Raw genomic sequence first — 12,681 nt, forward strand, 5'->3', positions numbered from 1 at the left:
GTTCTCCATGACTAACCTCGGACTTCCGGCGTCTGCGCAGTTCAATAAAAATGAAAGGAGCGCTGGTCACGCATGCGCACAAGCGCGACCGGCGCTCCATTCATTTCTACGGAGCTGCCGACACAGACCCCGGAAGTCCGAGGTTTGTCATGGAGAACTTAGGGGGGACTTTCGGTCCCCCGTTCTCCTCATCGCTGCCAGCGATCACACATGTATCCCCTATCCTGTGGATAGGGGATACATGTCTTATGTAGGAACAACCCCTTCAGTGGCGTCGCGCTGTAGCAGCCATAGCGGATGCTAGCGGAGCCTGCGGCCATGGGAGGGGGCCGTGCCGGCGGGTGGCACGGGCCCCCTCATGCTGCAGGCCCTGTAGAAGTCGCTACGGCTGCTATAGCGGTAGTTACGCCACTGCGTATAAGTTTGTACGGCGTAAAACTACAGCTCCCAGCATGGCCGGAACAATGGTAAGGATATGCTGGGAGATGCGGTTTCACAAAAAAAATCCTATCACCATCATCTCGCTGCAGATCATACAGTGACTACAATACTGATTAGAGGCAGAATAAACATTTACATTAAGTGACTCACCGGTGACGTCTCAGATTCTAGTTCTTTTCTTCTCCCTCCGGTTCAGACATCTATGATGGATTTCTCCCGGCCATGACCCATTTCTGCAGTTTTCCGTTTAGATGTCTTCAGCTTCTCACTTTTAAAACATTTCTGCACCTATAAAACGAAGTTAAAATTCTCAACACATCTAAATATAACTGTCACAAACACACAACATGTCCCCTGTAGATAGTGACCTACATAGAAGCCCCTGTAGATAGTGCCCACATATGGACTCCAGAGCTGCAAGGCAATAGTGCTAACCACTGAGCCACCGTGCTGCCCTACATATAGCTTCCCCTATAGTTAGTGCTCCACGTATAGCCCACCTCTGTATATAGTGTCTCACATATAGCTCCCCCTGTATATAGTGTCCCACATATAGCCCACCCCTGTAGACTGTGCACTACATATAGCCACCCTGTTGCTAGTGCCCCACAGGTAACCCACCCCTGTATATAGTGTCCCACATATAGACCCCCCTGTATATAGTGGCCCACATATAGACCCCCCTGTATATAGTGGCCCACATATGGACCCCCCTGTATATAGTGGCCCACATATAGAGCCCCCTGTATATAATGGCCCACATATAGAGCCCCCTGTATATAGTGGCCCACACCCCCACATATAGACCCCCCTGTATATAATGGCCCACATATAGAGCCCCCTGTATATAATGGCCCACACCCCCACATATAGACCCCCCCTGTAGCTACTGCCCCACATATAGACCCCCTATATATAATAGCCCACATAAAGATGACCCCCCCCCCCCCCATAGATAATGCCATTCACATTTTTATGAGGGGAAAAAAACCAAAATCTTGACATACTCACATTCTCCGGTTCCCACGCTGTTCACTGGCGATGCAGACATGCTCTCTTCTGAGCATGTCTGCAGGAGTTGAACGAGCGTCCTCCAATGACGCTGATTGGCGGGGCAGAATGACTTGCCCCGCCAATCAGCACCTTCCAAGCATGGAAGCGGCGCGATGATGTCATCGCGCCGCTAGCCAATCAGTGTCATTGTAAGGCACTGGATGGTCAGGCACGGAACATGCCCGGCCATTCATGTATTTGGCTGCCGCTAGCACTGGGGCCCCCTCCGGTGCTAGCGACACCTACAGGCATGAGATGGCCTGTGTAAGGCTCGGCGTCGCGGGCCCCACAGTAGCGACGCTACCGCTGTAGTAGCCATAACGGCTGCTAGCGGCGCCACCGGGCCCCCTCAAGCCCCGGGCCCCGTAGCAGCCGCTACTGCTGCTACCGCGGTAGTTACGCCACTGTATCTATCTCATATCTATCTATCTATCTATCTATCTATCTAGCTATCTCATATCTATCTATCTCATATCTATCTATCTATCTATCTATCTACCTATCTATCTATCTCATATCTATCTATCTATCTATCTATCTATCTATCTATCTATCTATCTATCTATCTATCTATCTATCTATCTATCTATCTCATATCTATCTATCTATCTATCTATCTATCTATCTATCTATCTATCTATCTATCTATCTCATATCTATCTATCTATCTATCTATCTATCTATCTATCTATCTATCTATCTATCTATCTATCTATCTATCTATCTATCTATCTATCTATCTATCTATCTATCTATCTATCTATCTATCCATCCATCTATCTATCTATCTATCTATCTATCTATCTATCTATCTATCTATCTATCTATCTCATATCTATCTATCTATCTATCTATCTATCTATCTATCTATCTATCTATCTATCTATCTATCTATCTATCTATCTATCTATCTATCTATCTATCTATCTATCTATCTATCTATCTTACATCTATCTATCTATCTATCTATCTTGCAATGCACATAACATAAAAATAATTATTCCTGTATATGTGCGTAGGATTTTATTTTCCCTTGATAGAATTTTATATTTATTTCTTTTCTTACGATGGAACGATCCGCTGTCCGGGCTGAGTGGAAATTCTGCAGTGTTCACAATATGAACGCACAGTCATTTCATGGGAAGATGGTTACATTTAGCGTTAAACCCTGCACACTTTCCATGCACTAATACAAAGGGCGCCTCGGTATTCTGCATTTCAGAGTCTCCCGTGGGAATAAGACGATAGATGGGCAAATATATATTTATTTATTTTTATAATTTAGTTTTTTATCTTAGCACTAAATTGTAATTTTTAGTACATAGAGCAGCAAACCATTTCAAGTATTGTTACTCCATCTATATAGGTGTCCCACATATAGTTGCAGACGATGCTGTTAAGCACTGATGTAATAAGTACTGGATGCTGCTTTCCTGCCAACTCTCAGGAGGAGTTGCCATTCAGTATGGTGAATGAAGTATCCCAGACGACTTCCTCAGCACGTAGCTGCAGGGTGTAAAGGAAATCTGTCTGACTATCTTTCCTTATATTATAATATTCCTTATATTATTTACTTAGAATGTACGCAGCGCACTAGGTATAACGAGTTGGAAAAGGAAATGGGGAAAGAATTATCAATCCTGCACAGAACTTATGTAAAGAAACAATGGCAACCTGCCACAGTCGCTGATATACCCTGCCGTTTACGATCTGTCCCCCAGTACACAGATAAGAGCCAGTTAACATCACGTTTTGGTCCTCTGTTTAGCGTGCAGGTTGGGAAAGCTCCCTACGTACCCGCTAAACGTGTCCATAGGGCTCCATTAGCCCGACAGAGTTCAAAAGTGTGCCCTTCTGGCCTCCGTCGGGCTGGAATACGTCGGTACACCTTTTTTTTTGTAGGATGGAATAATGTGGTATACCACGTTATTCCATCTTAAGGGATCCCGTAAAAAACGTATACCGCGTGGTAAACGGGGTTTTTTTTTCACATGGGAGCCTATGTGTGATGGATGCCACTGTATGGCATCCATCACAGGTATACGTTAAACGTATACCTCGGGGAGCTTTCTCTGGGACGGAATCCCCGGGAAGAGCATTAGGTAGCGCTCGACCCGGGGATTCCGATCTTTGGGAAGCCCCTGATGTCACTGAGAAGTCCCGACGTATGCCTCCAACGGAAGGTAGCGACGTAGCCCACTGTGTAGGCATACAGAGGGATACGTCGCCCGCACTCCTCGGGCACAGCGCTACTCAAAATGATGTGCCCAGGGAAGCCCCTGACGTCACTGTCCATATATGGACACTAATGTCAGTCTAAACTGCGGAGTCCCCAGCCAGAGTATCGGAAGCGATCTGGCCAAGGATTATGCACCTGGAGTGGCCGCTGACATCACTGTCCATATATGTACAGTGATGTCAGGGTCTCCTCCAGTCCCGGAGTGCCTGGCCAGAGCGCTTCTGAAGCTCTGGCTGGGGACTCTGTAGTATAAAGCCCCTGACACCACTGTCCATATATGGGCAGTAACGTCAGGGGCTCCCATTATTAGTGGAATCCCTGAACAGAGCATTACCGACACTCTGGCCAGGGATTCTTGAATTACAAAGCTCCTAATGTCATTGTCCATATATGGCCCGTGACGTCTAGGGCTTTCCTAAAACAGGAGTCCACGGCCAGAGCGCTTGCGATACCCTGGCTGGGGACTCCGTAGTTGAAATCCTAAGACATCACTGTCCATATATGGACAATGACATCAGGCGCCTCTCTGGGCTCAATGCTTTAAGTAGCGCTGTGCCCGGGGAGTTCAGGCAACGTATCCCACTCTATGCTACTGACAGTTTTTACATGTGAATATAGCCATACAGTGCTTAAAGGAGTTTTCCGAATCTTTTTTTTTTTTTTAAATCATTGCAACACTTCTATATTATTATATTATTGCACGGTGTATAACGTTTTCTTGTTTAAAATGCTTTCCTCTTCGATTACGCCCTATTGTTTACCTTTTGGAGGTTGTTTACCTCACAGTCCGAGCACTGAGACCCTCCCCAATCGCTAAAACAAAGCGGCAGAAGTGCTCGTGTGAGCGCTCAGCTGCTTCGTGTCTGTTCGGCTTTTTTCGGAAATGAATGTATCGGAGTACGGACTCAATAGAAGGTCTATGAGCCCGTCCATCGATACATTTATTTCCGGAATAAGCCAAACAGACACGAAGTGGCCGAGCGCTCACACAAGCGCTTCAGCTGCTTCGTTTTAGCGATTGGTGGGGGTCTCCATGCTCAGACCCCCACCAATCAAAACTTCTGACATGTCACTATGACATGTTAGAAGTTTGTTAAACGTTTAGTTACACTTTAAGATTCATAGAGGTCACAAGACATTTGTGGCGCCCCCTTCAGCCGGGGCAGCTGATGCACCATTTGTGACCACACAGGTCGCACACCCGTTTGTAATATTATTTGTACTTTCCCTATTGTCATGTGTGTTGATCTTGAAGCTTTATGATTTATTGTGCGATCTTCTCATGTTAACTGCAGTCTCGGTGACAGTGGTCAATAACAAGTATGTATAGCATGGAGAGACAGTCTACTGTATGGCAGAACTTCCCTCAGTTCACGCAGCTGTATGTAGTCAAATGAAAGGTAGAGTGGTTGAGTTTTCACGCTGACCGCTGATCCTCACAATAGGCTGACACTTCCTGTTATTTTTCAGCTTGTGCCGTGTACAAAGGTGAAAAGGTCAGAAGTCATCTAATTATCATCAGAAGGCGGAATTATAATGAAAGGTAACATCGGCAGATAACACAGGATCACATCACTGACAACAGGTAATGGGTAGAGATTAGAGATCAGCTCCTCCCTCCTCCCTCTCCCTGACTGCTGTACATGTCACAGAGCATGCTCACTACACTCTCCTATAGAAGTCAATAGGTTGTGTATTCTAAGTTTCCTTACGTCCAGGTGCCTGCTGTAAAGCATATGTATGTAGCTTCTGCTGCAGCAACTCAGTTAAGGTGGCCATCCCCATAATTATAGTTATGTAAAAAAAATAAAAATATTATAAACTATTATTTTTGGGCTATATTTTATACCGTGCTCTGGGTAATGTTTCATGTGATCAGATTAATAATGGCCAGTAAGTAAAGTAGCCACATGACTAAGGCCACATAACTGCTGGACATTAGAATGAGGGCCAGAAGAAAAACGCACTTCAAATAGGAGATTTTTGACCGTTTTCCATGGTCTATACCCCCAGCAGCGCTCTGTCACTTTATTGTGTGAACACACATTTTCGAAGGGAAATACTAGTGTGTATTTCTGTTTACTCTGCTGCTTGATGCTCAGGGGGATGTGGTTTTTGACCCCAAGGGGAAACACTCGTCTGAAACAGGAAAATGGAACCCTTAATTTTCCATTGTAGCGGTGCACACACAATCCAGTGATGAACCAGCGGAGCACAGCGACATCGTATTTTCTGACTATAACAAAGTGGTTGCACTATAAAGTGTTTGCAGTGAGTGTACGGCTGTCACTACCATAGCGGTCTCTTATACGGGCAGTCCTAGGAATATCTAATGAAATTACTAGTTCACTAATATTATAGTAGTTATATTCTTGTATATAGGAGATCAGTATTATAGTAGTTATATTCTTGTATATAGGGGCAGTATTATAGTAGTTATATTCTTGTATATAGGGGCAGTATTATAGTAGTTATATTCTTGTATATAGGAGGCAGTATTATAGTAGTTATATTCTTGTATATAGGGGGCAGTATTATAGTAGTTATATTCTTGTATATAGGGGCAGTATTATAGTAGTTATATTCTTGTATATAGGAGGCAGTATTATAGTAGTTATATTCTTGTATATAGGAGATCAGTATTATAGTAGTTATATTCTTGTATATAGGGGGCAGTATTATATTAGTTATATTCTTGTATATAGGGGCAGTATTATAGTAGTTATATTCTTGTATATAGGAGGCAGTATTATAGTAGTTATATTCTTGTATATAGGAGATCAGTATTATAGTAGTTATATTCTTGTATATAGGGGGCAGTATTATAGTAGTTATATTCTTGTATATAGGGGCAGTATTATAGTAGTTATATTCTTGTATATAGGAGGCAGTATTATAGTAGTTATATTCTTGTATATAGGAGATCAGTATTATAGTAGTTATATTCTTGTATATAGGGGGCAGTATTATATTAGTTATATTCTTGTATATAGGGGCAGTATTATAGTAGTTATATTCTTGTATATAGGAGGCAGTATTATAGTAGTTATATTCTTGTATATAGGAGATCAGTATTATAGTAGTTATATTCTTGTATATAGGGAGCAGTATTATAGTAGTTATATTCTTGTATATAGGGGCAGTATTATAGTAGTTATATTCTTGTATATAGGAGGCAGTATTATAGTAGTTATATTCTTGTATATAGGAGATCAGTATTATAGTAGTTATATTCTTGTATATAGGAGATCAGTATTATAGTAGTTATATTCTTGTATATAGGGGGCAGTATTATAGTAGTTATATTCTTGTATATAGGGGCAGTATTATAGTAGTTATATTCTTGTATATAGGAGGCAGTATTATAGTAGTTATATTCTTGTATATAGGAGATCAGTATTATAGTAGTTATATTCTTGTATATAGGGGGCAGTATTATATTAGTTATATTCTTGTATATAGGGGCAGTATTATAGTAGTTATATTCTTGTATATAGGAGGCAGTATTATAGTAGTTATATTCTTGTATATAGGAGATCAGTATTATAGTAGTTATATTCTTGTATATAGGGGGCAGTATTATAGTAGTTATATTCTTGTATATAGGGGGCAGTATTATAGTAGTTATATTCTTGTATATAGGAGCAGTATTATAGTAGATATATTCTTGTATATAGGGGCAGTATTATAGTAGTTATATTCTTGTATATAGGGGGCAGTATTATAGTAGTTATAGTCTTGTATATAGGGGGCAGTATTATAGTAGTTATATTCTTGTATATAGGAGGCAGTATTATAGTAGTTATATTCTTGTATATAGGGGGCAGTATTATAGTAGTTATATTCTTGTATATAGAGGCAGTATTATAGTAGTTATATTCTTGTATATAGGGGGCAGTATTATAGTAGTTATATTCTTGTATTATTATAGTAGTTATATTCTCGTATATAGGGGGCAGTATTATAGTAGTTATATTCTTGTATATAGGGGCAGTATTATAGTAGTTATATTCTTGTATATAGGGGGCAGTATTATAGTAGTTATATTCTTGTATATAGGGGCAGTATTATAGTAGTTATATTCTTGTATATAGGGGCAGTATTATAGTAGTTATATTCTTGTATATAGGGGCAGTATTATAGTAGTTATATTCTTGTATATAGGGGCAGTATTATAGTAGTTATATTCTTGTATATAGGAGCAGTATTATAGTAGTTATATTCTTGCACATAGGAGCAGTATTATAGCAGTTATATTCTTGTATATAGGGGCAGTATTATAGTAGTTATATTCTTGTATATAGGGGCAGTATTATAGTAATTATATTCTTGTATATAGGAGGCAGTATTATAGTAGTTATATTCTTGTATATAGGAGCAGTATTATAGTAGTTATATTCCTGTATATAGGAGCAGTATTATAGTAGTTATATTCTTGTATATAGGGGCAGTATTATAGTAGTTATATTCTTGTATATAGGAGCAGTATTATAGTAGTTATATTCTTGTATATAGGGGCAGTATTATAGTAGTTATATTCTTGTATATAGGAGGCAGTATTATAGTAGTTATATTCTTGTATATAGGGGGCAGTATTATAGTAGTTATATTCTTGTATATAGGGGGCAGTATTATAGTAGTTATATTCTTGTATATAGGAGCAGTATTATAGTAGTTATATTCTTGTATATAGGGAGCAGTATTATAGTAGTTATATTCTTGTATATAGGGGCAGTATTATAGTAGATATAGTCTTGTATATAGGGGGCAGTATTATAGTAGTTATATTCTTGTATATAGGGGGCAGTATTATAGTAGTTATATTGTTGTATATATGAGCAGTATTATAGTAGTTATATTCTTGTATATAGGAGCAGTATTATAGTAGTTATATTCTTGTATATAGGAGCAGTATTATAGTAGCTATATTCTTGTACATAGGAGCAGTATTATAGTAGTTATATTCTTGTATATAGGGGGCAGTATTATAGTAGTTATATTCTTGTATATAGGGGCAGTATTATAGTAGTTATATTCTTGTATATAGGGGCAATATTATAGTAGTTATATTCTTGTATATAGGGGGCAGTATTATAGTAGTTATATTCTTGTATATAGGAGCAGTATTATAGTAGTTATATTCTTGTATATATGGGGCAGTATTATAGTAGTTATATTCTTGTATATAGGAGCAGTATTATAGTAGTTATATTCTTGTATATAGGGGCAGTATTATAGTAGTTATATTCTTGTATATAGGCGCAGTATTATCGTAGTTATATTCTTGTATATAGGAGCAGTATTATAGTAGTTATATTCTTGTATATAGGAGGTAGTATTATAGTAGTTATATTCTTGTATATAGGGGGCAGTATTATAGTAGTTATATTCTTGTATATAGGGGCAGTATTATAGTAGTTATATTCTTGTATATAGGCGCAGTATTATCGTAGTTATATTCTTGTATATAGGGGCAGTATTATAGTAGTTATATTCTTGTATATCGGGGGCAGTATTATAGTAGTTACAGTATATACTTGTATATCGGGGGCAGTATTATAGTAGCTATATTCTTGGGTTAAAAAGGAGATAAGAGCTTAGAGGAGTTGTCGCTTCCCTTTTTCCCATTGTCTATAAGTAATTTTTGTATAGCTGTATGGGAATCGTGGGTTAACACTGTATACTTTATTTTCCTGTTTGGGATCTTAGAAATGTCATTTATTAAGATTTAGGGGCTGGTTAGACACTGTTCACATTCATGTCTGGAGAAGTTATGGTTTGTTTTGCTCTCAGGTTAAGAAGACTTGGGGCACTTATTGAACAAAGGTGCATGAACATTTAAAATATTATGGCTCAGTAAACATTTGCAGCTGGAATCCTCTGAGCCCTGAGACATTGTGTCAGGCACATAGTGATGTTGCTCCCTTCTGTGTAAGATTATGTTCACACGTAGTGTTTTCAGCCGTTTTTTTCGGGCTTGTAAACGTCCTGAACGCTGAAAAATCGGAAGCAGAACGCCTACAAACATCTGCATATTGATTTCAATTGGAAATACGGCGTTCTATTCCGATGGGGCGTTTTTTTACGCCTCGTTTTCCAAAAACGGCACGTAAAAAGACTCCTGTGAAAAAAAAGTACATATACATGGACGTTTTTGGAGCCATTTTTATTTTACTTTATAGAAAAACAGCTCCAAAAACGGCCGTAAAAAACGCTGCGAAAAACATGGCTTAAAAAAAAACATGGAAAAAAATGAAAACCGCTCCGTATTTTCAGACGTTTTTGAGTTTGAGTGTGCACATACCCTTAGCCATCGGTCAATGAAAATCTACCTGAGGCTAAAAATACATTCTTTAGCAAAAGTTATTTTGATCTGCTGTGCAGGTGGGTGTAAAATTAGCAATATGCAATATATCACCATTCATAATCAAGGAAACAGGGCTGAGCTGTAATACCAGTCACAGCCTCCAGACAAGAGTGGCGCTGTTTCTGGAAACAGCGCCAATCTTGTCTGGAGGCAGACTTTTTATTTGTCATGTTATACAACCTCATGTGAATGGAGTGACTAGATAGACAACAAAAGCCCTGCCCCTATTTTGACTATACCCATGACATATCCTACGTATGACTTAAATATTTTTGCATTTAACCTAATAATGGACTATATACAACATGTTATTGCAGGTTCTAGGCCCTTCTTCTTTACACAATGAAAGCTCTTTAAGGGGATGTCCATTTTACTTTTTAGTAAATACTACTTTATACTAATTGTTTGCTCCTTTATTCATTGTATGCTATGTGTATGTTGTGCATATAATTTGGATTTGTTTATCTTGATCCTGTCTTCACTCAGAAACTACAGGGTTGTCAATGCCCCTCCCACTTTAACAAACCTGAGCTAGTCCTTCCTTAAAGGGCTATTCTATGTATAGGAAGTTACGGTATATTGTCTTGATATGCCATGACTTGCATATTTTAATGTCAGAAACCGTTCAGGGACAGCAGCAGAGTGTTCACGACATTAATACTAAGATTTTACACTGCAATCAAGCTCTGGATTGAGATAGTATAATACCTACTATATGATGATCTGTTCAGCAGATATGTGGATGTGAAGACTCCTCCTCCCCCTCTCACAGCTCAGCAGATATGTTTATGTGAAGACTCCTCCTCCCCCCTCTCACACACAGCTCAGCAGCTCTGATATGTGTATGAGAAGGCTCCCCCCTCTCAATTCAATTCAATTCAAAGAAGCTTTATTGGCAGGACCAAATACATATTAGCATTGCCAAAGCAAGTAAGAAGTAAGGGAATGAGGGATAGGGACTGAGGGCTTGGGGATAGGGACACATCTAGGGTCGGGGTTATACAAGTCCATGGCATATCATGTCTCTCTCAGTTTATGGCATGCAGTGACATATTGTGCCGCTGTGCCCACTGTGGTTTCCTCTTCACCCAGCAGGATGTAGAGTTTCTCTTCCTCTTCCATGGAGCTGAAGTCCGGTAAGAGATCAGAGAGTCTCCTGAAGTGAGTGTCCCTTACTGCTGAGTATTTGGAGCAGTGTAGCAGGAAGTGGGCCTCATCCTCCACGGCCTCCTGGTCGCACTGTTGGCACAGTCGGCTCTCCCTGGGCTTGTAGGTCTGTCTGTGGCGCCCGGATTCGATGAGCAGGTTGTGGGCGCTCAGTCTGTAGCGGCTCAGGATCTGTCTGTCTCTGGGGTTTGGCAGTTTCTCCAGATATGGCGCCAGTTTATATTCCCGCTGTAGACTCCGGTATATTGTCAGTTTCTGGGATGTCTTTATGTCGTTCCTCCAGTCACTGATATACTCCTCTTGGCCTTTGTTTATTGTCTTCTTGATTTCGGCTTTTGTGAGGCCGCGCTGGGTGACATTTTCTTCAGGCCGGGTCAGGGTGAGATGTTCTGGGGGGCCTGGTTTACCTGGGACCCCTTGGTGTAACAGGGCTTTATGGTGATAGGAACTTTGCCTGCTGCTGTGTAGATGGGCCCAGAATGATAGCGCCCTCTTCTGGATTGTGAGGTGTAGTGGGAATCTGCCCAGTTCTGCCCGACAGGCACTATTTGAGGTGCTCCGATGGACTTGGAGAAGGTGTTTGCAGAATTCTAGGTGGAAGATTTCTGTTGGGCTGGAATCCCACCTTGACCAGTCTGGGTATGTGTCCGGACCCCAGACTTCACTGGCATACAGGAGGATTGGGGAGATGATGGAGTCAAAGATTTTCAGCCAGACCGTCACTGGTGGTTTGAGATGATAGAGTTTTCGTCTCACACACAGTTCAGCAGATATGTGTATGGTATGTAAAGGCTCCCCGCTCCCTCCCACTCACACACAGCTCAGCAGATATGTGTAGGCTGCCCCTCCTTCCCTCTCACACACAGCTCAGCAGACATGTGTATGTAAAGGCTCCCCCTCCTTCCCTCTCACACACAGCTCAGCAGATATGTGTAGGCTCCCCTCCCTCCCACAGCTCAGCAGATATGTGTATGTGAAGGCTCCTCCCTCCCACACACAGCTCAGCAGATATTTGTATGTGAAGGCTCCTCCCTCCCTCTCACACACAGCTCAGCAGATATGTGTATGTGAAGGCTCCTCCCTCTCACACACAGCTCAGCAGATATGTGTATGTGAAGGCTCCTCCCTCCCTCTCATACACAGCTCAGCAGATATGTGTAGGCTCTCCGTCAGTCTCACACACAGCTCAGTGGATATGTGTAGGCTCCCCTCCCTCCCACACACAGCTCAGTAGATATGTGTATGTGAAGGCTCCTCCCTCCCTCTCACACACAGCTCAGCAGATATGTGTATGTGAAGGCTCCTCCCTCACACACAGCTCAGCAGATATGTGTAGGCTCTCCATCCCTCTCACACACAGCTCAGCAGATATGTGTAGGCTCCCCTCCCTCCCACACACACACACAGCTCAGCA

General features: G+C 41.1%; 1 protein-coding gene and 1 long non-coding RNA gene across 4 annotated transcripts in view; one reads left to right on the top strand and one right to left on the bottom strand.

Moving 5' to 3' along the window:
• Nucleotides 1–12,681, bottom strand: part of ITPKB (inositol-trisphosphate 3-kinase B) — a 100,791-nt gene that overhangs the window by 55,737 nt on the left and 32,373 nt on the right. The window lies entirely within an intron of this gene.
• LOC142760300 (uncharacterized) overlaps nt 1–12,681 on the top strand; it is a 46,805-nt gene that overhangs the window by 31,653 nt on the left and 2,471 nt on the right. The window contains exon 2 of the long non-coding RNA XR_012883289.1: nt 5,204–5,318. This is a non-coding gene — a long non-coding RNA (uncharacterized LOC142760300). The remainder of the gene's footprint in view (nt 1–5,203; nt 5,319–12,681) is intronic.

Source organism: Rhinoderma darwinii, chromosome 4, assembly GCF_050947455.1.
Source record: "Rhinoderma darwinii isolate aRhiDar2 chromosome 4, aRhiDar2.hap1, whole genome shotgun sequence".
Classification (NCBI taxonomy): Eukaryota; Metazoa; Chordata; class Amphibia; order Anura; family Rhinodermatidae; genus Rhinoderma; species Rhinoderma darwinii.